The sequence below is a fragment of the Ursus arctos genome, unplaced genomic scaffold (assembly GCF_023065955.2).
Source record: "Ursus arctos isolate Adak ecotype North America unplaced genomic scaffold, UrsArc2.0 scaffold_37, whole genome shotgun sequence".
In the NCBI taxonomy this organism is placed as follows: Eukaryota; Metazoa; Chordata; class Mammalia; order Carnivora; family Ursidae; genus Ursus; species Ursus arctos.
Window position 1 is genome coordinate 25,095,717 of NW_026623053.1, and position 26,878 is coordinate 25,122,594.

The following is a 26,878-nucleotide window of genomic DNA, read 5'->3' on the forward strand; positions in this document are numbered from 1 at the left end:
AAATAATTTGGCAGTGGACCTATCACTTTCTGCAAAAGCCACTGCGTAATACTTAGATTTACATACATATACACTCACACACATCCTTTTAAAGATAAGTATTTCAGTTCATGTAATGGATTAAGTAAAATAATTATTCTACGTGTCTGTATCTACTAACCAAAAGCTACTATAATTTTAAAACACTAAAAGCAAGTTTGGGCCATTAAATTAGTAAGGTTGGGGAGCCTGGGTGGCTCAGTCAGTTAAGCGACTGACTCTTGACTTCAGTTCAGATCATAATCTCAGGATCATGAGATTGAGCCCCCATATCCAGCTCTGTGCTGGATGTGCTTAAGATTCTCTGTCTCCCTCTCCTTCTGTCCCTCCCACCCCACTCTCTGAATGAATGAGTGAATGAATGAAGCTGTCTGTTTACCAGAGGTCAGTAGATATGGTAAAATCTTGATGGTGTGATGAATAAATTCTTAAAAATTCTCCAGTGGTTTGAAATTTTTCCTGTATCTCAATGTTTTGCCTAATTATAAAGTGATTAAAATAATAAAAATATTATCATCGAATTTGTCATAGCTCACCAAATTTCCCTATGCTATTGTTTGGGGATTTTCCTTTTGGAAAGAAACTTTGTAGTACTATATATGGTGAATATAAACTAATTATTAAAATAACCCACAAATCTTATAATGGAAATAAATTTAGGATTGTTACTTTACTATATTTTTCTGTTCACAAGGACCCCATTTCAACTTCCAAAGAGAGGTAAATAGTTTTGAAAAGTTTCAAAGGCTCCGTGCATCTTTTCTATTCCCTGCCTTTTACAAGGACTTCAGAACAAGGTACAGTAGTTGAGTGTGTTCCCTACCCAGACAAGGCATTGCTCAAGTTCTCACTGGATCCCCCCTCATTCCATTGTAGTGTAAGACAAAAGTGGATCCTAACCTTCCCACCACAATGTCAAAATCTACTTTTACTAAGCCTTTGAACATCATTTGTTGTGGAGTCAAAGTTTCAAATGAAAATGGGTCTTTAGTATTCGATAACAATTGCCACTTACACGACTCAAACTGAACCTAGAAATTCCTAATTCATTTTCCCCTTCTTCCTCATATTTTGGACTAGTTCTTTCCATGTTCAATCATTGCATTAAACTCAGATCCATTAGATAAAGAAGATGTGATTAAAAACATACAAGGGAATATTATTTAGTTGTGAGAAAGAAAGGAATCCTGCTGTTTGCAACAGCCTGGATGAAACTTGAGGGCATTACTCTAAGTAGAATAAGTCAGACAGAGAAAGACAAATACTGTATGATGTCACTTATGTGCGGAATCTAAAAAGAACAAACTCAGAGAAACAGTAGACTGGTGGTTACCAGAGGTTGATGGGTAGGGGGATTGGGAAGATTTTGGACAAAGAATATAAACTTCAAGTTGTAAGATTAACAAATTTGGGAATCAAATACACAGCGTGGAGATTATACCTAATAATAGTATCATATACTTAAATGTTGCTGAGAATCTTAAATGTTCTCACACACATACAAAAATTGGTAACTATGTGACAGAATGGAAGTAGGAGCTAATGCTATGGTGGTAATAGTTTTGCAATGTATAAATATATCAAAGCAATGCCTTGGTTACCTTATACTTAAACAATGTTATGTGCCAATTACATGTCAATAAAGCTGAGGGGAAAATACTCAGCTCCATTAACCTCATGCTCTCTCTTTTTCCCATCTTTCACATTGTTGTACTGATACTCTCTGGAAAGAACTATCTCAAAACACTGGGGTTACCTGTCAAAGAAATTCTTTCAAATTGGCATTAAAAAGCCATGAGAGTATAATCTGTTAAATTAGATTAAATGTTTTAGGAATTTAACTAAGGACAATAAAATACTAACTTTTTACTGTTATTCTAATGCAAACTTTAAATGAGGATTTAGAGCCTTCTCCATTATTCTAGTATATGCCCTTGTCTTTTAAATGACATTCTGTGTGTGCCATTTCTAACATGCAATATCTAGTTAAAATCAGATTTATAGACATTTAAACATTATAGATATACCACAGTTTGAATAATCTTCAGAAGTATGAAAATAGACACAGTAAGACTTCTTGTTGCAAATAATGTCATCTGAGTAATTTCTCCCAATGAGTACAGCATATTTGGACTGGATACAGATTAACATCAACTTACAAAGCAATAATATATATTAGGGATAGCCTTAACTGTTGTCATGTTGGGTGGGATAATTCTTTACTGGGTGAAGCTGTTCTGTGCATAGTAGGACATTTAGCATCCTTGACTTCTACCCGCTAGATATCAGCAGCATTCTCCTTCCCCTTTCCAGTTGTGACAACAAAAACAGCTCCAGATTTTGTGAAATACCCCCTTGGGGACAAAATTACCTTCTGTTGAGAAGCATTCGGGTACCACTAACTGCTGTAATAGATTCCCAAGCACATACAGGTTTAGACATAGTAGAAGTCTATGTCCCCCCGGTATTCCTGGGCAGGTAAACAGATTGGTGAATCATCTCTCCTTCACAGTCTTTCAGAGACCCAGGCTAAAGGAGACTCAGCCATCTTCGATAAGAGCTTCCAATTTAGTCTCGTATTTTTCATTTAAGCCAGTCAAAGGAGTAGAAGAGCATCAAAGGGCAACTTCCGTGTCTTAAAAGCTTCGGCCTTGAAATAATGCACATTATTTCAATTTACTTTCTATTCCTGAGAATAAATTGCATGGCCACATCTAACTGTAGGGGAGACTGGAAGATTATTATACCTCTGTGCCCAGGAGAAAAAAGAAACACTTTGCCAGTTTTCCATTTGCATTCTTCACCCAGCACATAAAACACATTCACATCCTTTTACGAAGGAGACAACCCAAGTGCTTCTCCATTTACTACATTCAGTTCAAGCTCCAAGAGCTCAAGGTTATATGGAGTCTTCTTTGTTGAGTCCAGACGTAATTCTTCATGGCTCAATGACCTATGAACTAAACAAGACTTTTATCTGCCTTACCCACAACTTACAAACTCCTAATGTACAATATCCCTCACATCTTAAAAGCCGTGGCCTACATATCATTCATTTCACTCACATTGCATTGTCAGGAACTAGTCACAAGACCAGACCAAACTGCAAGGGAAGTTGGAATATGTAGCCTAGCACAAAAAGAGAAGGGATTTTATTTTGATGAACAAATAACAAAGCACATAATGTAATCTGAAGAATGAGCTATAACACTAAAAAATTAGGTCCCAGGTGATATTGAGTATGAGGCATGCTTACAATATTTTGGTTCTAAGTGATCAGTTGGTAGTGATAGTTTCCCAAAGAGAGGCGGGGGTTCACTTTCCCTCTGGTAGGGGCCTGGCATACATAGACTTAAAGGTAGGGTATCATTTCCAAATGAAGCAGAAAACTAAAAAAGTAAAGGAAACGTCTTTGTGTATAAAAGAAATCAGTTGGTTAAGAAAGAAGGCTGTAGCTTTTGGGGGACATGGTTTCCCAAGGATCATTCTGGGTAGTCTGAAGATTGTACTTAAGATAACAATTCTAAACTAGATTTTGATGACTAGATGGTGAAAAACTGTTTAGCAACAGGTCAAAATTGATCTGATAAGACTGGACTGCCTCAGGTTGGGTAGGCAAAAACTGAAGGTCTGACAAAAGGTAGGCACAAACCCTCATTCCCTTCAGTTGTAGCTGGGCCATTATACTTTTGTTTGTTTTCTGTATTTGTGACAAATTTATCAACAGATTCTTTGAACTTTTGTTCTAGTTCCTAGAACTTTTGCCAAAGAAAAATTGCACCAGACAAGGTAAATTGGCAAGGAAGACTTTATTCAATACTGTTGCAATAGGAGAGAGAGAATGAACTCTACTTTGCTGAAACAAAAGGTGGGAAAGTTTTTAGGAACTGGGGTGAAGTAGCAGAAAAGTACTGGAGGACATTAGTGGGGAGGTTGGTCAATGTAATTAGGCCATCTGTGTTTGCTAATTGGTGCTTATTGAAGTTAGGCTCTTATTCTCCCACAGAGACTGGAAGATAGGGACATTATCTTTCTTGATGATTAAATTTCAAAGTGATGGTCCCCCAGGCCCTTGAAAAAGACATTCCTGAGATATAAAACTGGCAAGAGGCTATGTAGGAGAAGATTTACATCTCAAAGCAGCAGAGAAAGAATTTACAATTGAAAATTTTCTAAAGTAAATGTTCTTAAAAAAGAGAGGTCAGGGGCCTATAAACAGGAAGAAACCTGTCTAATGTTTAGTCGGTCTGAAGAGAACATTAAGGCTGTCTGTCTGGTACTAAAATATAAAAGTGGTATATTCAGTGTAGAGTGAAGGCAATCACCAATGTGTTTTTAAATGTAGTCCTCTAATCATGCAGTCCAAACATCCATTAGCTGTTTTGGTGACTCATTTACATCTGTCAATTTAAAGGCTCATGTAAATCTCTCACCTAAAATGACGACAGCCTCTTGGCTTTTAGGATAAAGGTAAAACACTTCCTTGGGTTCTACATTTGCTCCCTTTAGATATTTTCAGTCCCGTCTGTCTTTGAATAAACTTAATTTTAAATAACGATATGTTTTATATAGTCATCCAAAACTGGAAGAATTTTGGAATGGATAAAGCTAAAATAGCAGTGTGTAAATTATCTATTTTTATTAGAACCCCTACACCCCAGTTGAGTAATAACTGTTTATATAATAATATTAGTATAAGGTCTTGAGTTTCCACTTGTTCATAAGTATTTGATAAATACTTCACCAAAATCAGATGTACAATGTCCACACTGCCTCTCAAATCCTAACAAAGAAGGGAATCCATTGAGGAGATACTAGGATTTTCAGAGCAGCTTTTTCTAGTTATTGATTATTAGTCCAGCATTTTTCTTTACACATCTTTAAAAGCTTCATGTATATTCTCAACATATTTTGTGGGTTTTTTCATACTAATGTTTCCTTTATGTACTCTTGATTCATTTTTATTAGTTCATGAGTGTCCATTTTCTCTCATCTTTCCCCCACAAGTTTCTGTAAGCATTGTTTGGTCAGAATGTAATGGTTTTTTTTGCTAAAAACGATGTTATAAGAGAAAGCACTTTACCTGTTAATTGTTTTATTATTCCAAAATTGAATCCTCCCAAGTCCTGGATGTGTACATATATCTCATATTTCTCCTTTATCATAGAGGTGGTCCTAACCTCCAGTTATCTGTAAAATAATTAATTCCTTATATGATTATTTTGCAGCATTAATGTCTCTCACGATTACTTTGAAATAGTTATTTAGCTCTTTGACAATTATAATGCCCTTGACTTTGTAGAGTGCCCTTGTCAGTCCTCAGTGGGCCCATTTCTTTTCTTTTAAAAGAAAGTTATAATATTCTATTGAGATAATGACCTTAAGTTTTGACTTTTAATAAAAAAAGAAGTTAATTTTTACCATAGAATTAATGTAATGATCAGTAAGCCTGAAGAACTTTTGAAGTTTTTACTTATTTAAAAAATATATAGATAAGTATTCAGATTGTTTTGAGACATCTTTAACCACTGTTTAAATTGTTTTTCATTTTTAATCCATGATCTACATTGAAATTAAATACAGTTTAAATATTATGCTCTTTTCTCTAAAGTTTTTGAATCTAAAGTAAGTATGGAGTAAATGATTGATCATGCTCTGACCCTTCTTAAAAAAATTTAGACACTTTTCTGAAAGAGAAAAATTCATTGTCAATTTTTGATAATTTGTTAGTAAAAAAAATAGTTCAAATATCCTGTCATTAAGCATTTGAGTAATGATCATAATTACGATAAATAACGGACTTATTTTTATAGAGTTAGTAAAATTACATTGCTGGCATAGTAATTAGTTATGCAGTATAATTAGACAATTTTCAGAACTAAACGTACACTGAAAATCAAAGATTTAGTGCTTTGTAATCAGGGAAGTCACACAGATTCTTGAGTTAGAATAAGGTTAAAGTTATATAGAAAATCATGTGTCCATGTATTTAACGTTTGTGCTATGGAATATTGATTATTAAATTAAGTTTCTGAGACGTGTGGTAAGTTATCAAATTGTTGAGGCATGAGTTTGGATTTAATTCCTTTGCGCCCAGCATACTGAATCCAGTCCTTCTGATGATGAACAAGCCTACTTTACTCTTCAGTATTTGCATCTCAGTGGGGTTGTGATGCTCTCTGTTGAGTATGTAGTACTTTGGTGAAGTTAAAGAAACCACCTGTATTCGTTTCCTAGGGCTGCCATAACAAGTGATCACACACGGAGTGGCTTAAAATAACAGAAATTTATTCTCTCCCAATTCTAGAAACTAGAAGTTTGAAACCAAGGTTTTTCAAGGCATTCTTGTTCCACCTGAAGGCTCTAGGTAAGAATCCTTTTTTGCATCTTCCTGGCTTCTGGTGATTGCTGGCTTTCTGTGGGAACTCTAATCTTCAGGCAGACATGGTAATGGCAGCTTCAGTAAAAGATGGTAAAATTCTGAGTTAGCCAGGCTCAGATATTAAGAAATGGAAGATTAACCTATTTATTATGGGAATCACGTGGTGGTTAGGGAATGTGTAGAGCAGGATCATACCCTTCTTGGTTAAGGATATTTTAAGGAGTAGGATCTCAGGACTGTAGGTAGCTGTCTTACGAGGGGCTTGGCACACCATGTGCAGAAACGATGGCGAAAGTTCTGTGGTTCAGAGTCAAGTGGAAGTCTAGAACTTAGGCATGTAATTCTCTGTCGATTAGAAACAAGGAATGGAACAGTGAGATCAAGAAACCTACTAATGTAGGTCCTGATGTTGTCATACCTGACAGAAATCATGACAGCTCTGGCATTTGTTTGTGTATGTTGTAGACATCACTCCAGATTTTTAAAAAAGAGATATAGAAATGGGGCCTGCACCGTTTCCTAAAATATCTGAAGCATGGTTCTCTTCAGCAAGCCTTCATTGTGGAACCTACTCCCAACTTTTAAGCTAAGAGATTTTGAGCTCACTTACGTGCTCCATAAGACTAAATGTGAACACCTCTGAATTCCTCTGGTCCCCACACATAGGTCTGTGTAGAAAAACTTTCCTGGTATTCACTGGTTTTTCATACCTTTTCATTATTACAATTGTCGAGGACTTTAAATCCAAAGTAGGAGACTTTTCACCAGTGGTATAGAAAGGAGAACTTCTGTGATGTGTTTGGAGAATGAGGAGTAAAATGAGGTCACTGGGTATATTTGACCATTTAGGATCTTCTTTGGGTGTAACGAGGAATGGAAGATGAGCATCAAAAGGTCTACGAATCGATGGCCTTGTTTACTCCCCAATTATTGCCTATCTTACCTCAAAAAAGTCATTTAAACTTTTATTTTTCTTGCTTTAATTTCCTTCTCTAAGTAGGAACAAGTTACCTTACGGAATTGTCATGAGGGCTGACTGAGCCATGTGGCTCCTCCCCCAAGGATGATAGTAACTAAGTGAATGAGCGGATTCCTGCCCACTTGACTGAGGTCTAAATAGGTTGTCCTCGTTCAAATGGGAAGGATTTCATTTATTCATTTACTCACACATTCAATTCACCTATTGAATGACTACTAACTATAAGGAATTATCTTAGATGCTGAAAATAAAAGTGAATCCAAGTATAGCCCCTATCTTCAACTTGCTTAAAATCTAGTAAAAAAAAAATTAATTTGTACTATTTATCTGTTAATAACAGCTGATATTTGTTGAACATTTATCAGACTAAAGGCTTTACATGAATCATTCAAGAACTCTGGGCTAAAAAAATAAATCTCTACCTTAATTAGTGTCTGCAGTAGCTAGGGGCTGTGAAGGGCAGGAACTGAAAATTAATATTTAATTTTATATAAGCTTATGCATGTAATGAGGAAATAATTATTTTAAATCATAATATTGTAAGAGTTGAAGCAGAAAAAATGAAAACATCTGAATTGGAAGTTTCGAAGATCCTCATTTTACAGGTTGGGAAATAGAAGCAGAGTTAGCAAGTAAGAGCTCCAGGTTCAATTTTAGTATTTGGGGTTTGATAGGTGATCTTGCCTTGAAACTGGTTCTGCTGCTTTATGGTTATTGACTTTGTACGTATTAGGTGGGCAGAGTGATCTTAAAACAAACAAGCAAACAATCAAATATGTTGAAAGCTCTTTTGTTTGAAATTCTTGATCGAATATCCCTGGCTCTTAAAAGAATAATCATAATCCTGTATTGACTCACACTGCCTGTAAGGCCTGGTCCCCTTTCTGATCGCTGGCTTCCTGCATTTCAGTGACACTGGCTGCTCTCATCCTCGAGGTATCTGTACGTACTCTTCCCTCTGCCTGGGTTTCACTCTCCTTGCCTTGTTAACCTCCGTGTCTTCTTCAGATTCACCTCAGGCGTTATTTCCTCAGAAATCGCTTCCAGGACCCTACTGACTTTGGTGTACTACTCAGGCAATATGGTCACAAAACTTTCCAAAATATTCTTGATGTGTTTATATGTATGTGGGAGATATAAGTTCTTTACATGTAAATTCTTACAATTGTATGTCTATTTAGGGGGCTGTGTGGTCTGTTTCCCTCCTGTCTTGCCCTGGGTTACCTCAAAGCTGAACTGAGAGAAAGGCTTGTGTGCAAGTAGGTTAATTGAGAATGGTTCCCAGGGAGTAGAAGTGAGAGACCAGACTGAGGGAAGGAAGGAAAGCCATTAACGATTAGAAGTGGTCTGTCCTCCTGGAGCTTGAGAGAAACTTTATAAAATCCTTTTTACAACTGTCTACCCTACTGATGGAAGAGAAACTCATTAATTCATTGTCTCCATCTTCATTGATCCAGGGTAGCCCATGACATTTGTTTGTCTTCTGATTTGCGAATAAAGAAATGCTGAGTGGATCCCCATGGGGTCTCATTTTCGGGTGGGAATTCGGGATTTCGGGAGGGATAAGTAGAGGCCTGGGCTGCTGGGTCCAAGTAAAGGCGATGTTCACACCCGTTCAAAGCTGTACCACAGCAGTGGTATGCATAAGAGGTGGGGCTGAGAGGTTTAGAAGGGGCCTGAGGGTTACCCCCTCCCAGAACATAGGTAGCAAGGTCTATGACCATCTTCCTAATTATTACATACTTATCACGTTGCTTAATGACTGGCATATAGTTAGTGCTCAATAAATATTTTTTAGTAAATGGATTAGTAGGGTATAGGAATCCCTTCCTGTTATATTACTGAGTTTGCCAGTCATAAAATTCGTGAGGACATAAAATTGAAGCCTGTATAGGGACATGATGAAATTATTTCAGAAAACTTCCCTTTTTAAGTTGCTGTATATACTGCTGTCCTGATTGGTTAGCGATTTGGTGGACGTGATCTCCAAACTTACGGACTATTACATGAAATTCAATGATTATTTTTTGTTAAAGAGAAAATATTTGGTGCGTACAAAGTGGTGGTGCCATCTGGTTAGGGGTTTTGTGGTGTCAAAACTTTCTCTGGCTCAGAAGGAAAAATGCAGGGCTGCTACCCCAGTTCACAAATATTAGAGATGAGGTGTGGGTGTTTCAGTAGCCTTCTGTGTCAGGCGCGTGACCTCACAGCTCACCAAGGTGTTTGGGGGCAGTTAAAATAGATAATAAAGGATTATATCAAATGACAACCGTGCACAGACATCAGGGCACAGGACACATGTAAATCAGATGTTAAAAGTACTAAATAATGCGAGAGAAGGAAAAACAGACAGACAAACGGAACAGGCATCTACACAGGACGGCTAACTAAACTTTCCAAATATGAACATGGTACCCGCATCCACCTGATTCAGTTTTACGCTCAAATGTTACCTCATAAGGGGGATCTTCTTGGCCTTGCTGTTTAGTTTAGCAAGTCCTTCCTTTCCCTTTTCAAACTCTAGCATCTTATTCTGCTGTATTTTTCTTCATCCAAAAATACTATATATTCAGTCATAAATTTGCTGTTAATTAGTATATACTAAGTTAATAATGTATTGTCACCAGACCCTGACTTCAAGGAACAGGTAGTTTGCTCTCCTTGCTGCTCTCATTTCAATGTCTAGAATAGTTACTGGCATAAAAGAGTGACTCAATAAATATTTAAGGAATGACTGACCAATCAAAGGGACACGTGTATCGGTCCAAAGTAGATATTGGAAGACTGCAGCCTGCCTCCTGTTTTTGTAAATGAAGTTTGAGTGGAACACAGCCATGCTCATTCATTTACATATTGTCTATGGCCATTTCCTCACTATGACAGATTGACCACACGGCCCACAAACCTCAAAATTTTATTATCTGACCCTTAATAGAAAAAGCGAGCTAACTCCTGTTTTAGAGTCCTAGCACGCCAGGATTCATACGTGTAATTCTCATTTCCTAAAAATTGTATTATAGATACAGACTTTTAACTTCTTTTACTTTTCAGTATGTGTATGTGTCTGTGTGAGGTATGTCCTAATGGAGATAGATACACGCACATATAGTGTTGATATTTTTCTGTGACGGAAGCCCATGTAAATGATATCAAAACTGCTGTTCCTAATAAATTCAGAAGAATTCTGATACAGATTTTTTTCCATACCTATAATTCTTCCAAGGGCAACTGCTGCAAGAAAAGCAGGCAGAGGATCGTGTATGTTTTGCTAGGACTACTTCTCCGAATTTCGGTATAGAAGATGCTTGATTCTAGTCAGAATACTGGCATTAACTAGATGTGTGACCATACATTCCATAACTACGTAGAAAGACATCTGTTCTCACCTTAAAAAATGGGAGATTAATTCTCAAGTTGTTTCTGGCTCCAAAATTCTGATGTCAATTATTATCTAAGTAAACATCCAGGATATAAATTTTGAGGAGAAAAAAAGAAGCCAGTTTAATGTGTATCAGTTCTTTATTTCTTAAGGCGTTTGTCTTCAGAAAATCACAAAATTGAGGGGGAAAGAAGGCACATACTGGCTTAATGTTCTTTCCATATCAAGCTGACAGAATATGACAAAGAACTTCATTAATCGACTGGGATTGTTGTTATCTGAACTGGACTGATGGAGTCCTAACGTTGTACAAAATAAGACCAAATAACTCAGATCTGGGAATTGCACTGTGCAATATTGTGATTGAGGGTTTTTCGAGGTATGAGAGTGAGATTGTCTCATTTTTGAAAGTGCGTTAAGGAGGTTTGTATTTCTTGCTTTTCTAAAAGAGATGACATTTCCATTTTCGGTTATTCTGAGGCAGAAAATGGGATAGTACTTAGATTGGGTAAAGAAAAGAATTCTTGTGGACTGAAGAGAACTTCAGATGAAACATGGAAATTCTTGTTAATAAAAATCCACTTACCCCTGCCATGGGGAGGCTTGCCAAGAGCACGGCAAATAACCTGAGGACAGGTGGAAGCAGTGTTCACTCTTAAGAGAAATTGTTCATTTTCTCGGTTATATAGCCACTTTTCCCAAGTTTTCCTCAGTTTCCATTAGCTTTCATAAACTTGTATAACTTGGTTTTGTCAGAAGAGCCTGGTGATGCGCCCAGGGTGTTGAACACATTCCCCAAGACTAGAGAGAATCAACTGCATTCTCCTATAAAAGAATACTTTGCCTTACAGATTTGCTATCTCGAAGAAGCTGTTACTCTTTCTGTTACACTGTTAGTGGCAGTAGAGTATAAGCAATGAAGGAAGACCCAACCCAGGTCAGATCCGGGCTCCATCATTTCTATAATGTGGCTAAATTAATTACTATTGCTTCCGTTTCCTAATTTGCAAAACCTTAACAATAACTACACCTACTTTATAAGGTTGTCAAGGATGAGGTGGCATCTATGAAAATTTCATAACCTACTGGCTAGACAAAGTAAGTGCTTGATAAATGATAAATGTAAAGTAATACATACTAAGCTAGATTTTTTTTCCAATTATGGCATTTTATATGGATAAAACAGTTGTGAGTTAGAGCCACAGCACTCAATAAATGTGAGGAAAGGTGATCGGGAAGTCAGGTGTGAGGGAGAGTCCTAGAGCATGAGCTTCAAAGCCACCGAGTGTGGAGGTCCAATAATTTGACCCTGGCGAGAGGTGACTAGGACAGTACTCATAGCTATGCAGAACTGGTGCAAAATTAGTGGCTTCCACTTTGGAAGGCCACAGGGAACGCCATATATTCTTGCGATGATAGATGTATAATAATGGAAGTGGGGCGTTTAAGGAGGAGATTGAAAATAGCATAGATTTTAAAAACTGGTGTTTCAGAGTGATTAAAGCAGCAGTCATTAAAATTTGGCGCTGCAGAAGAAAGAATTGTGTTCTATTTCGAGTTTCGCCAGTTTCTACATGTGAGACTTCAGATAACTCTGTCACAATTTTCTCATCTATAAAATGGGACTATCACAGCATTTTCCGGAGGCAGTGAGTCATTCCAGAGAGGTGCATGATATATTATTTTTAAAGTTGCTAATGTTGTCCAGAGAATAGCTAAATCCTCCAGAAAAAATACCTGCAGCAGACAACTCACTAAATCAGTTTGCAGCTGTTTGCCACATGTCTCTGTGTGGAATCTACATGGGAAATCTTTTAAATTAAATATCCCCAAAGTCCCACTTTTACTATTAGAAGAATTTCCGCGAGGAAGGGAGCAGCTGATGAAAGATTCCTCTTTTAGATTTCTGGCCAATGTATGAGAACAAATCTTCCCTTAGTCTAATTAGCACCATCTAAAATTTTAAAAACTGCAAAAACTCTATTGTCCTTTAAAATCGAGAATAAAGTAAAAACGCTAAAATCCTGAGGTGAAAGAATGAAAAGTGTATAGGCATGACCCTAAACACATTAAGATATTCAAAATTCAATTATAACAAGAGGAATCAAAATTAGAACAACTCTATCACTTTTTACATATCAAAAAACTATAACTTAAAAAGGTTGAAAACATACTCTGTTGCTTAAAATGTAAGGAAGTTGGCACTCTTACTGTAAGAGTGTGGTAATTTTCTTACCACCAGAAAATTCACTGATTTTGTGAAGGACCCTGTGTGGTGAAGGACCCTGATTTTTTTGTGATTTTATCTATGACCATCTAATTTGCAGATGTCTCACTAAGGCATCTAAAATACTTGTTACTTGCTTCTCGTGAGACTATCAGAATAAGGTTCTCCGTGTAGTGCACTAGCATACTGTGTTGTGTGGAATGACAAAACTATTGAGACCACTGCTCTGCGTTTTTCAACCATCCTTTAAAAAGTCTTGCCTAAACTTACCCCTTTTCTGCATATCACTTTGGGCCCTTAAATTCCTTTCTTGTCTAAGTGCTATCATTATTCTTTCTTGGTCCTCAAGTGTTATTTGCTTCATTGTCATTATTTCCATGATACCTTAGCATTTTACTGTGTTCGTTTTATTTGCCTTTTCAGTTCCCTGGTTAGCATCCTTATATGACTAATTGTTCTTTGTATTAAATTCTCTTTGTTAAAATATCTGATGTATTTCCTAACTCCTGTATAGGTACAGGCAGGTACAGTCATGAACTATAACACATTACATTATTTTTAAGAACATCAATCCATAAAGCCAAAGTGCTATAAATAAAATGGAACAGTAGTAAAAAAGCAGTTATTTTCTGATTATGCTAATAAATGTAGAATAATGATACATTATGAAAATTACCATTTGCCACTGCCACAATAATAAGTGTAGAGAAATATCATTAATAAGTATTAAACCACTAGATACAAAGTTATTGGATTAGAGGGCATTTGTCATTTCTCAAAATATCATTTGGTAGATTATGTGTTATATAAAAAGAGTTACCTGTTCTATGTACACATTTGGTATATACCACCACAATGGGACTAACTGATGCAGCGTATTTCTGGATATGTCTCCTCCTTTCCTCCCCCCCCCCCCCCCGCAAGCTTTATTTATTTATTGGAGGGGCAGGAGGGGCAGAGGGAGAAAATCTTCAAGTAGACTCCCTGCTGAGTGTGGAGCCTGACTCCGTGGAGGGAGGGGGGAGGCAGGCTTGATCCCGTGACCCATGAGATCATGACCTGAGCCAAAACCAAGAGTTGGCACTTAACCAACTGAGCCACCCAGGCGCCTCATCTCCTCCTTTTGTTGAGAAGTCCACAACATTACTTATTTTAGCATTCTTGCCAGACTATTCAACCTTAATTTAATCATAAGGAAATAGCCAGGCTATTCTAGATTAAGACATATTTTAAAAATTGTACCATATTCAAATGAGAAGAAGGCACACTTTTCTTTCTATTAAAGGCACACTATATTCAGATGTAATGCATTATCTTACTACCTTCTATTACATTGTAATTTTAAAAACATGTAAAGACTTTTGGAGCAATTTGAGACATTTGAAAACAGATTATCAGACAAGGAAATTGTATCAATGTTAAATTTCTTGGGTGTGATGACCGTGTTATGGTTATGTTGAAGAATGTCCTTGTTCTTAATTGATGCATGCTGCAATATTTAGGGATGAATTATAATGATGGCTGCAACTTACTTTAAAATGATTCAGAAGTACATATGTATTCTAGTCATATATATATTAGAGTAGAATATAGTGAAAGATAAAATAATGTTACAAAAAATGAGCAATTGGTAAATCTAGGCCAATCTTATACTCTTTGTATGTTTTTAATTTTTCTATAGATTACAATAATTTTTCATAAGAAGTTAGTGTGGGAGAAGAGGAAAAAGATATGATCTCATTTCCGATTTAAAGGATAGATCTCGCTATAGTGTTACAATAAAATTTAAGGGGACCAAGACTGAAAGAGAAAGGCTAATTAGATAGCTATTTCAGTAATTCCAATGAGATGAGCAAGTGCCTTGGAATGGAGTGGTAGAAGTTAAAATCGTGAGAAATTGTAGATTCTGGGTCAATTTGGAAGATAAATTATTGGGACATAAAATTAAAAACAAAATTTTCTCCCAATACAGAAGTCCTCTCCACAAAAGTAGTGGAGAAAAGAAACAGTTTATTATTGAATCAGCATTAAAGTAGAATGTGGTAATCTGCTAAGCAATCTGCTAAGAGATTGCAGACAGAAAGAAATCTCACCTTTTCATGTAATAAAGAAGACACAACCCACAATAACTAGTCCTCAAGTAAGAGGACCTGACAGCACTATTTGTCACATATAGTTTACCCTAAATTCCCCTGGTTATCGAGGTGACCATCTATGTTAGTTAATCAGCCCCATCTGCAGGAGAAACAGGATTTTTTCATCTTTATGATAGGAAGTAGTTCTGCAACTTGAACAATGAGCCCACGAAGTCAGATTCCTACCTTCCCACAGAAATGTTTACATTTCAAAGAGATGGTTCTTGGGTCCTTAGAAAAGACGTTTCTGAGTCAAAAAACTGATAATAGTCCTATATCTGGTTTCCAAAATGTATATACTCATTTTTTTAAAAAATGTATTAAAATAATAGGTTTTTCTAATGTAAATGCTCTAAGAAAAGCAGTGGGAGTGAAGTCTCTCTTCTGACCTTTCGTAGGGAGGGTTAAGCCTCTACTTTTTCATTTTTATTTGTCCTTACAATAGCTTCCATCTAATAGATTAGATGTAGGAAAGAGAGAAGGGAAGCAGTAAAGTTTTAAGACTGAGCAACTGAAAGAAAAGACTTAATTTGATGGAGAAAACTTGAGGAGAAACAGAATAGGGAAAGGGATAGAGATTTGGGGTCTTAGTCTATGCAGCTGGAATTGGCTTCCTAGTTGTTATGCTAAGCAGGCAGATAGGTATGTAAGTTTGGAACTTAAAGGAAAGGTCTGGGTTACAGCTGTAATTTTTTTGAGTCTTCGCTGTATAGACAGCATTTAAAATGGTTAATGGGACCAAAGCCAGTCAGCCACTTTGTGTGTATTCATTAGAGATCCGAAGAGAAGCAATGCAATGTCTGCGCCTGCAGCGTGACAAAGGCAATGACTGGGGAGATGAGGAGGAATCAGTAAAGGAGACTGTGAAGAAGTAGTCTGTGAAGTAAAACAAAACCCTATGAAAGCCTGTGTTCTCTACAAGAAGTGAAGAAAATATTTCAGGGAACAGATTGATCGTCTGTGTCAAACACTGCTAAATCAAGCCAGATGAAGCTTGGAAAATAAGTATTGGATTTATCAATGTGGAAGACATTGGTGACATCCAAAACAACATTTTCTGGGGAGTTGTGAGGTGGAAAACCTGGCTGGTGTAAGTTTAAGAGAGTAGGGGAAGAAAAATTTAAGAGTGTGAATATAGAACTACTCTTTCCAAGGGAAATGGTGTAAATAGGAGCACAGATGTGGAACTGTAGTCAAATGGGAAATAAAGCAGATTTTTTTTTAAGATGGAAGAAATTGCAGGATCTATGTACGCTGACGGAAATGATCCGGTGAAGAGGAGAAGCAATCAATAACACATGAGAGAAAGGAATTGCTGAGCAATGTTCTTGAGCAGATGAGAGGGTGCAGGTGGAGGAGTTGGTCTTACACAAGAACAGCTGTGGTTCATCTATGGTACAGAAAGGAAAGGGCACATGCTGGTTGGTAGCTATGATGGTGGGAATTTAGAATATTCGCTTCTGATTACTCTATACTCTCAGAAAAGTTGGAAGATGATCGTGATGGCGTGGGGAAAGTAAGAGCAGGTAAAAGAAAGAGCAGAAGGTGTTTAGCTGTCTATGAAAATGGGAGAATATCGAACCAGTGCACTAGAGTATGCTTGCTGGGCAGCCTCAAGAGCCTCTTTGAGGTTATTGACCTTGAATGTAAAGCAAAAGCAATCGGCATGGCTGTGTGTGTGTGCGTGTGTGTGTGCGTGCGTGTGTGTGTGTGTGTTTTAGCTTAGAGGTTGTAGGCACAAACTAGGGCTTGCATTTTTCCCTCTGGCAAAGCAAATGTGGCGAAGTGAGAACATGACAAGACAGCTGAGAGTATGGGTAACGGAGCTATTATGGTAATTGGCCATGGAACTTAAGCTAGCTTAGGAGGGAAGTGAAAAGGCGATAAAATCAATGGGTTATAGTTATTGATGACTGTGCTATCAGAGGATGAAAATTTTAATATAGCCATAGACACTTGAGGTAGCTTCAGTAAGGAACTCCACAAGATAAACCATATAACTAATATACACAGTAGACACATTGAGCACCGTAGAGGGTCAAGAAATTATACAGTGTTGGAACAGGTAACAGTTCAATTTTTTCTAAATGTCAAGAAAAATCACAAAATATAAACTTCTATACTTACTACAGTTTAACAGTTTATCCTTCATTGTTTGTAATTGAGTAATGCATTGTGCCCATTAACAGTTAAATCTAATATAATGGAAAAATTTGTATGTGTCAGTAGTGACTTAGCCATAACAATATTTTATTATTTAAAACATTCGTGTAAATAATTCAGATAGCTTTTTCATGATAATCTGATTTATATTTATGTCAATATTATTTTCTGAATCAACAAGGAGCAATGGCCTTTAAACTTTATGACCAAAGTTTAAATTCATGAATTTTTAAGGTAGTATTTGCCAAATTTGCTATAATAACAATCTGTCAGTAACAACATTCCCTTCTCTTATTAAATAAAAATCAAAGGAAAAATTCCTCTTTGGAACTAAAGTTCTGGCATGCCTAAGAATGCAATAGAAGCATATTGGAAGGCTCATATTATTTGGAGTATGTGTTTTGGTTTGCAGATCTGAAATGAAAAAGACGACTCAAAACAGTGAGGATAAGCTAGTTTAAAATTCCTCGTAAATCATGGCATATTTCTATAAACATCAGGCAAACATGTCAGGGAGGTATTAGTATTATTGCTTAAACTAAAAATTACATGGGCATTGACTTTGTCTTGGATTATTGACTTTTTCTGTTGCAAAAGGAAAATAAATTTTTTTTCTGAAAATAGTTAGAATTGAAGTACCAAAATATGTCATTGTTTTCTGTAGAATGGGATTAATTTACAGACCTGCAGCAATGTGGTGGAACTATACCAAGAAACTATTGTCTATAATTTTCAGTAACAATAACAACAACAACAACAACATTTGAAATACGGTGTCAGATGTTGGGTGATTCATGTCATAGGGAGGTTTGGGACTGATTTGTGTTGGTGCGTGGGTGCTAGCCAAATAAGGATCTCAGGTGGGAAGCATGTTGGAAGATGTCCTTCAAAACCATGAAAGAGACCACAGATGAACCCATCCAGGGGCTTTGCTCTCAGAATTAGATTTTACTGAGTACAAATCAGAAAACTGTCATACTGTAATATTATTACTTGAGTGGTCTTTCAAATAGAGGTAACGTGTAACATTAAGGTTCCCCAGTACTTGTTTATGTTAGTGTAGTTAAATAAAATGTACTTGAGTATTGAGCTAAGTATCAGAAAATAATTTGTAGAGAGTTATTTTTGTTAATTGTGTGATGGTAGAATAATATATTTTTAAAGTACCATACCCAGGCTTAAAAAATGCCTTCTCTACAAAAATTAAATTCATTCCTTTTCTCATAAAACAAACATTTATTGTCAGCCCAATGTGTGTAAGGCAATGTACAAGAGCCCAATAATAAAAATTCAAATCTGGCATCTTAACTTCACGGAAAATATACATATGTATGTATGCATGTATGTGTGTGTGTATATATATATACATATATGTATATATATGTGCGTGTATATGTATGTGTATACAGATATACACACACACTAGCTAAGGAGACTTTCTTAACCATGGGGGAAAGAAAAGAATACATTAAACACTAGCAGTGTGTACAGGAGTCAGTTTTGGTTCCCATGACTTTAGCTGGTGATACCTCTCAAATTTGTATCCACAGGACAGATATTGCCACTGAAATTGAGACAATTTGCCTGACATTTCCACTTGAACATCTAATTGAAACCACAAATTCAGTGTTTCCAAAATAAACCATAATTTCATCTACCAGAACATGTTGTTCTTCCCACCTTTATATTTCAGTGAATGGTCCAAGGTGCTTGTTTCCTCCCTGCCCTCGCTTTCTATAACCAACAGACAGCCATGACCTCCTCTCACATTCATCTCAAGTTCATCCAAGTATTTCCCTCCCTAATGCTTCCACATGATCGAAACCAGCATCTTTTTTTGGACCTACTGCAGAATTGTCTTAGCCAATCTTATTTTCCACTTTCGCCTCTACACCTCAACCTTTCTTCCGTAGAACAGCTGGGCTGATCTTATTAAAATGTAAATCTAATCATGTCTGTCCTTGCTAAATCCTTCAGTGATTTCCAATTACATATTGAATAAAATCCAAACATTGTATTGTGGCTGCAAAGTCTCTGGATTACTTGGTCTTTGCCCATTTCTCTAACTTCAGCTCCTTTTACTCTCTCCCAAAGCACTGACATCCACTCTATTTATTACCCATGACTCTACCTTAAATATGCCACTGTTTCACAGACTCTGAGCCTTTGTACTTGATTCATCGAAATTCCTCTCTCAGCACATATGCCGTCATATGCTGTATAATGAATGGCTTTCTTCAGTTGTTATAGAATTTACATCAATTTGTAAGAATTTCCTCCATTATTTCTCTGCTTATTGCATGTCTAATTAGATTGCAGGATCCAGGAAGACAAGAACCTGGTTGCCTTGTTTACCAGCACAAATAATGAATGGTTTTTTTATAAGAATAGTATAGTATTCCAAATGTTTTAACTACTCCTTTTCTTTCAGTATTTATTGATCTAATAGAAAAGACATATTTATATATGTCTACGTAATTATAGTCATAAAAATACTGTAATCAGTATGTAGAACTTTTTTAACATGATTTTTTATAGAGACATTTCCAGTATCATATTAGGTGGTTCCATTTAACAAATAGATGTTGTCTATCTACTGTGTATCAGGCTTTGTATTAGGCCCTAGTAACACAGAGATAAATACAATACAGTCCATCAGAATGTTATTAGTACTTATATTTCTTGAGAATTCATGAATAATTTTTATTTCATTCAACTTTTCTGCATTTATTCTTCCTAATTTATGAATTCTTCTCATTCTAGCTATTTTTTATGATAAAACCATTTTTGTGTTGACTGATTATTAAAAAATTACATGCTTATCATGAAAATTAAAACAATCAGACGTGTATGTTAAAGAACGTCAAAAGTTTTTCTACATCAACCAAAAATAACATTTTTTGGTTTTATACCTTCAAATCCATCCATACTAGACCTAATGCTATATAATCAGTTTTAAACTCAACGGTGTGTCATGGATATCTTTCCATGTCTGTACATGTGATATAAACCTATCTTAATAAAAGCTGTGTAGTATTCTATCATTAGTTACTTTATTATTTAATCTATTCACTATTGATAGAATTTTGCAAAAATAACAAGTAAAAGCAAGTTTGAACACTTTATCATTTTTGGATGAATTCATACCTTTGATTATTTTTTTAAATCCTTGTTTTATGTTTCTCTATGCAATATGAGTCACTTCTTTTTCATGTCAGAAATGGATTTTATACTTTTCATGGTTAAGTGACAATGAATAATAAATATGTGGGCAAAAATAATATTACTTATCTGCATTTAAGAAATTCAGTTACTGCCGAATGTGTCCACACCCTTATTGCAAATCGCTCAAGTTCCTTGAGTTCCAGGTCATCTGGGCCAGCCAGGGCAAAACGATAAAGTAGGTGAAATTTTCCTTGACGTAGAATTTCTCCTTCTCTTGCTATTAGTAGGGTTTCTGCTCTAATTAATATGAGTCACGTTTTTTTAAAAAAAGTATATTTAACCTGTGTACATTTGTTGTAATTACACATGTGTCTGGTATTATTTATTGTGTTGTTTCCTAGCTTTTGTATTTATTCTGTATTCTTGCTTTATATTTTCTCTTTTCCTAACTTTTTTTTGAATTGACAATTTTTTTCTTATAATTTTTTTCTTTTTCAATCCTTATTATACTGGTTTTTAACTATGGTACCAGAATTTCCTATGCTGTTTCTGTTCAAAAATATACTCCAAGAGTTTATTTTTCTCAATAGCTTATTCTGGATTTTGAACCACACAAAAACACATATTGAATTATTAAATTATTTTCTGCATTCTGCCTCAACTCTCTTTCTCTGGAGACTACAACTTTTGTACTGGCTAAGTTTAATGTTTTTTGAATCTCCATTTCCCTTCGTGAGTCTTCTGATTTTTCATGTTCTGCTATGTTTGCAAATGATAGTCTATACCAATAATCTGTATCAATAGATTAGATTGAAATCTGTATCAATTGCAACTGATAATCTATATCAATCTATGTCAATAGTTTTCACAATACCTTGTGCTTCATAATCATGTCCTGAGATTTTTTTTTCCCCTAAAAATACATGTTCCTGGATACAATTGATATATCCTGAATCAGAACCAGAAAGCCCAGAGAAGCCTGTGGGTCCATTATATTTTGGGAAGCTTCTCAGGGGATTCTTGTGCCTACCTCTGATTAAGGAAAGCTGGATCATATTGACATATTGATGGCTTCCTCGCACTCCCTCAGCAATTGTAGAAATCACTATTTCATTGATTTTCCTTTGTGGGCTTCAAGACCATTTCATCCATCTCCAGGGAGTGGCAATGAGGCTTGTTTACTATGAAAACTCAATTCGTTCTGTGTCCTTTCCTTAACAAGTAAAACGGGATACAATGCTCCATTCAGGACCCCTGGTGGCTAGGTTCTGGGGAATTTTCTAAAGTCATTCCGTTTTCTCCCTCCTAACCCACCTGCAAGCATCTGTAGTCTCTGCTGTGCTTTGTTAGTGATCGCCTTCAGTAAGAGCTATAGTTATCGTGGGAAAGAGATTGAAAGCTGGTCACCTAGTGGCTTTCACCCCTGAGTGTTTCAACAAGATGAAATTAGGGATTCTACCTCCTCACCTCCTCTAATTTTCATGCTAGCAATATTAGAAGCCTATCACAGCTAATTCCTCACATTACATTTTGAGCGGTTCAGTAAAATCTGAGGATGAGTAGCTCCTGAGGTGCATTTGCTAAGGTCGCACAATATTCTTCAGCTTTTCCCTCCTAATTGTCACTCAGCTCCCCACCCAGAGCCCTTACTCTCAATAACTGCTGCCCTTAGCTTGGTATATATCGGGGAGAAATTATTTACATATTTTTCTGGGAGTCATTCCTTTTCTGGTATGACATCTAGGTATTTCAGCATTACTTCTTCATCTTGACCCCTTTTGTCTCATATATTACAGATGTTTTGCAGAAATTTCTAAAAGTCCCTGATTCTAATTTCAGCAGCAGAACTGAATTTTTTTTTATCTTTTTTTTTTTTTTTGGTTATTTCATTAGATTAGGGGACTAAAGTTGGTAAAAATTGTCATTTTGATCACTAAAAAAGGAACATGTGTTATTTGTATGTTTCACTTCTAGAATTTTTATGTGGTTCTATTGTATAATTTCTATATCTCTATTTCCTATCTTGTCTTTCTTTGTGAGCGTATCTTCCCTCATGTCCTTGAGCATAGATTTAAGAATTGCTCTAAAATTCTTGTCTGTTAATCCCAACATTGGAGTATCTCACAGTTGGTTCCATTGATTGTTTCTCTTCAGAGCAGATCATGTTTTCTAGTTCCTTTGTAATTCAGGTAATATTGGGTATTATTTTGAACCTTGAAGAGTACAGTGTGTGTGTTTTCACTTTGAGGCAGAAGTTAACTTGGTTGAACTCAACCTATAAAACTCACTCTTCCCTGTGGTAGACAGAAGCTGCATGCTTGGAGCTGTACCTTACATGTGTGGTGTGGTAGGCAGAATAATGGCCTCCCAAAGATATCCGTGTCCAAATCTCTGGGCACCTGTGGACATGATACCTTACATTAATTAAAAAAGAGACTGGCAGATATGATTAAATTAAGGACTTTGAGATAGGAATAGTATCCTGGGTATCCAGGTATGCCCAGTCTAATAATATATGGCCTTAAAAGCAAATAACTTTTCCCAGCTGAGATCAGAGTCTTGCTGGCTTTGGAGATGGAGAAAGAAGGGCAAAAGCTAAGGAGTGTGGATAGCCTCTGGAAGTTAGAAAAGGCAAGCGAGAAGGTTCTCCTCTAAAACCTTGACTACACCTTGGTGTTAGCCCAGTGAGACAGTTAAAACTTATGACTTCCATAACTGTTGGGTAAGTTTGTGTTCTTTTAAACCACTCATTGTGTGGTGATTTCTGTAGTATCACTGGGATGCTGATACATTTGCTCAGGTATCAGTCAGGTATTGGAGTAGTTTATACACAGAATTTGGTGCTCACCCTCTCTGGCTATCTCATTCTGAGTTTTCTCCCTTACATTCTAGTGGTTGTTTTTCCAAATCCTGTCCTGTAGTTTTGTAAGCCAATAATACCACCTTGGAGCTTTAGATAGCCCACATGGCATAGCCTGGACCTATTCTCTGAATTAAAGTCATAAAAATAGGATTTTCAATTCCTGTCATTCCTTTTATCCAAGAGTAAATTCTCAGTATCTACTTGTTTTTGTTTATTCTCTAATGCCTTCAAGTAGTTGTTTCTTTAATCATTTGTCGAGTGTTTATGGCTCTAACCTATGAAAGGACTGGTCTTTGAGAAGCTTACTAGGCCATACTGGAAGTGAGACTACCTTGTATTACCCATATAATTAAAAAACAGCAACAACAATTGTTTAAAAGAAGAAAATAAAATAACAAAGCTGGAGCCCCCTTTTTTGAGGGGCTTTCTCTGTTTAAATAATTAACATTTTATATTATTCAGAATATGCATAACTTATTAGTCACATCTTATTGACCATTTGAGTGTGTTTTTAAAAAATATTCACAATGATAAATATTCATCTAGGGGGGCACCTGGGTGGCACAGCGGTTGAGCGTCTGCTTTCGGCTCAGGGCGTGATCCCGGCGTTATGGGATCGAGCCCCACATCAGGCTCCTCCGCTATGAGCCTGCTTCTTCCTCTCTCACTCCCCCTGCTTGTGTTCCCTGTCTCGCTGGCTGTCTCTGTCTCTGTCGAATAAATAAATAAAATCTTTAAAAAAAAATATCTAGGAATGTTTCACTATAATAAGGGACACAGGCTGTGGAGGGTAAATTCCTTGGAGTACATTTCCAAAGTAGCATTTTATCAGTGAAATATATGAGTGATTTTATAGCTCATATTACATATCACAAATTTGCTCTCCTAAAAGACTAAGGCAATTTACTATCAACATACAAGTATACTTATTCTTCCACATCACAACACTAAATTATATATAATTTACTTTTATTATTTTAATAGGTGTGTAATGGTATCTGTACTTGACCTTTATTGCTTTGAGCTATCCGTTATCCTTCTCGTTGTTCTAGGAATAGGCAGATGTTTTGCAGAGTCAGTCATCTCCTACTCTGCGTCCATGTGGTCTGAATGGACAGACCTACCACTGGCTCTTTCCTAAACATTAAACATTAACCTAAAGTCTAAAAATGACTTCAGCTGACTCATCTTGATGGGTGCACATTCTGGTAAGATTGTGCTTTAGTTTGGACACCTAGAGCCCCTGAGCTGCATTACTCTGCCTAGGCTGAGCCTGTGTCAGCAGCTTTTCCTTTGAATAAACAAATATTTCCCTGAATACACAAAAAACAATCCATTATTCACTTAAATTTGTCAGAGTAACTTTCCATTGTTTGAAAGAAAATTACCTAATCTTATACAGTTATATAAATATATATGTAAGTTTTTGTTCTGAGTTGCTAGTGAAGATATGAATATAATTTATATTTTGAATTTTTCACTTTACTCAATTCAGTTAGTCTATTTGGGCACCTAGTGTGACACAACATTCTATTAATTGGGGATAAAAACACTAATATGATACAAATTCTGTCTCAGGAAGCTTACAGAATATTTGTATAGTAAGGAATACAAATATGTAACAATAATCAGTACATTCCAACTAAACACTTATTTTTCTACTTTTCAAATATAATTTGTCCTTTATGCTAACACATATGGATACATTTTTACATTTTGGATAATGGCTATTCTCTGTAACATATTTTCCTCATTTTCTTGCTTTCCTTTTAATATTGGTTTTCATTATATTTTACTGTATGTATTTTTTACCAGAGTGTAATAATGTATAACCAACCTTCTGATTTATTAAAAATAACATATGCATCTCCATTCAGCTGCTATAGAATGCTTTTGATAAGTTATTTTTAACATACAAATTATTTATCCATTCAATATATATTATGACACATGGTATGATATCTCTTTCACATTCTCTTCATTCTTACATTTAATTATAATAATATTGTTTCAATGAAACTTTCTCATTGTTGATTTACTTTTACTTCTTCATTTAATTTTAGTATAAAAATTTGAATTAGGGGCGCTTGGGTAGCGCAGTCATTAAGTGGCTGCCTTCGGCTCAGGGCGTGATCCAGGCCCTGGGATCGAGCCCCGCATCAGGCTCCTCTGCGGGGAGCCTGCTTCTTCCTCTCCCACTCCCCCTGCTTGTGTTCCTTCTCTCGCTGGCTGTCTCTCTGTCAAATAAATAAATAAATAAAATCTTAAAAAAACAAAAAACTTTGAATTAATTTTTGTAAACATTAGTTTTTGGAAAATATAGATTATTGCCTTTTTTGTCTAATTATAATAGCACACATGTTAGATAAATTAAATTTATAATACACTTCACATTTTTGAAGGGCAAGGCTACCATTAGTACCTTGAAAAAACTTTTGCTGAGTCTTCCAGAAGGAGTTTACTTTCCTTGATGAAAATTTTATGAAATACCCCACAGGGACTTAATTAGAACAGGCTTGTCTATATATTAACTTAGGAGTGGTGTGTCTTTACTATGTTTAGTGTTACAGCAATAATCAAAACTGCATTTATTCATGCCTTTATTTTTATTTCTTTCATTGGTATTTTATTGTTATCTTTGAGTAAATAGCTTAGCTTCAGTTAGTCTCAGATTATTTTTACCACCATTATATATAAATCCGCTTTTTGTTATTTTATTTTCTTGTTGCATGTCACTTGCATACAATAATGCCTGTGATGTGATAAGAAGTGATAGCTAAAGCTACGGTGATAATCATATGGAACACATAAATGTATCAAATCAACATATTGCACAGCTTAAACTTACACAGTTTAAGATTACATTACATGTAAATGATATCTCATTAAAAAAAATGTGTCCCCAAATCATCATTCCAACATTTTCTCCCAGTGGTACCATTGTACATATTTTGAGTCATGGTCAAATTTAACCAACTATTGCCCTTTTCTCTTCCAAGAAATTTGAACAAAAATAGTCTTGAAGGTTCTAGAACTGCTGGTACTTTTTCAATCAGCGTATAGATAGTCCTCAAATATTTTTGTGAATTTTCTTGTAGACTTGATTGTAATAGGTGACCAACAAATGTCAAAGACATTTTTGAAAGCCTGAGGAATTGCTCCTTCTTTTTACATTACTTTAAAAAGTAGTCCCACTATCCCTGGAGTCTACTCTTATTGAGAACAATTTCATAGGAATTATCTAATATATGGGATACACAGTAGTAATGGAAATATTCCCTCCCTGAGCAGGAGATTGAAGCATTTTTCAAGTAAGTAAATCCCAACCTACAGCAACATTTCATTAGATCCACATCTAGAAGAGCCCAGATTCTCTTTAAAAGTAAGAAGTGTTTTATAAAGTATCATTATCTGAAATAGAAAGGGTTGTGTCATCTGTGCTATGCTTAGAACAAGTCTAACATTCAGGCTGAAAATTCTGCAGAAATAACATAATGCAATCCCCCCAAAATGGTAAACTATGAGTCACTGTTTCCCTTTCTTGGG

At 35.9% G+C, this 26,878-nt stretch overlaps 1 long non-coding RNA gene across 1 annotated transcript in view; it reads left to right on the forward strand.

Moving 5' to 3' along the window:
- The window catches only part of LOC130542546 (uncharacterized), a 327,904-nt gene that overhangs the window by 171,087 nt on the left and 129,939 nt on the right, over positions 1-26,878 (forward strand). Inside the window, exon 2 of the long non-coding RNA XR_008957176.1 lies at positions 6,347-6,406. This is a non-coding gene — a long non-coding RNA (uncharacterized LOC130542546). The remainder of the gene's footprint in view (positions 1-6,346; positions 6,407-26,878) is intronic.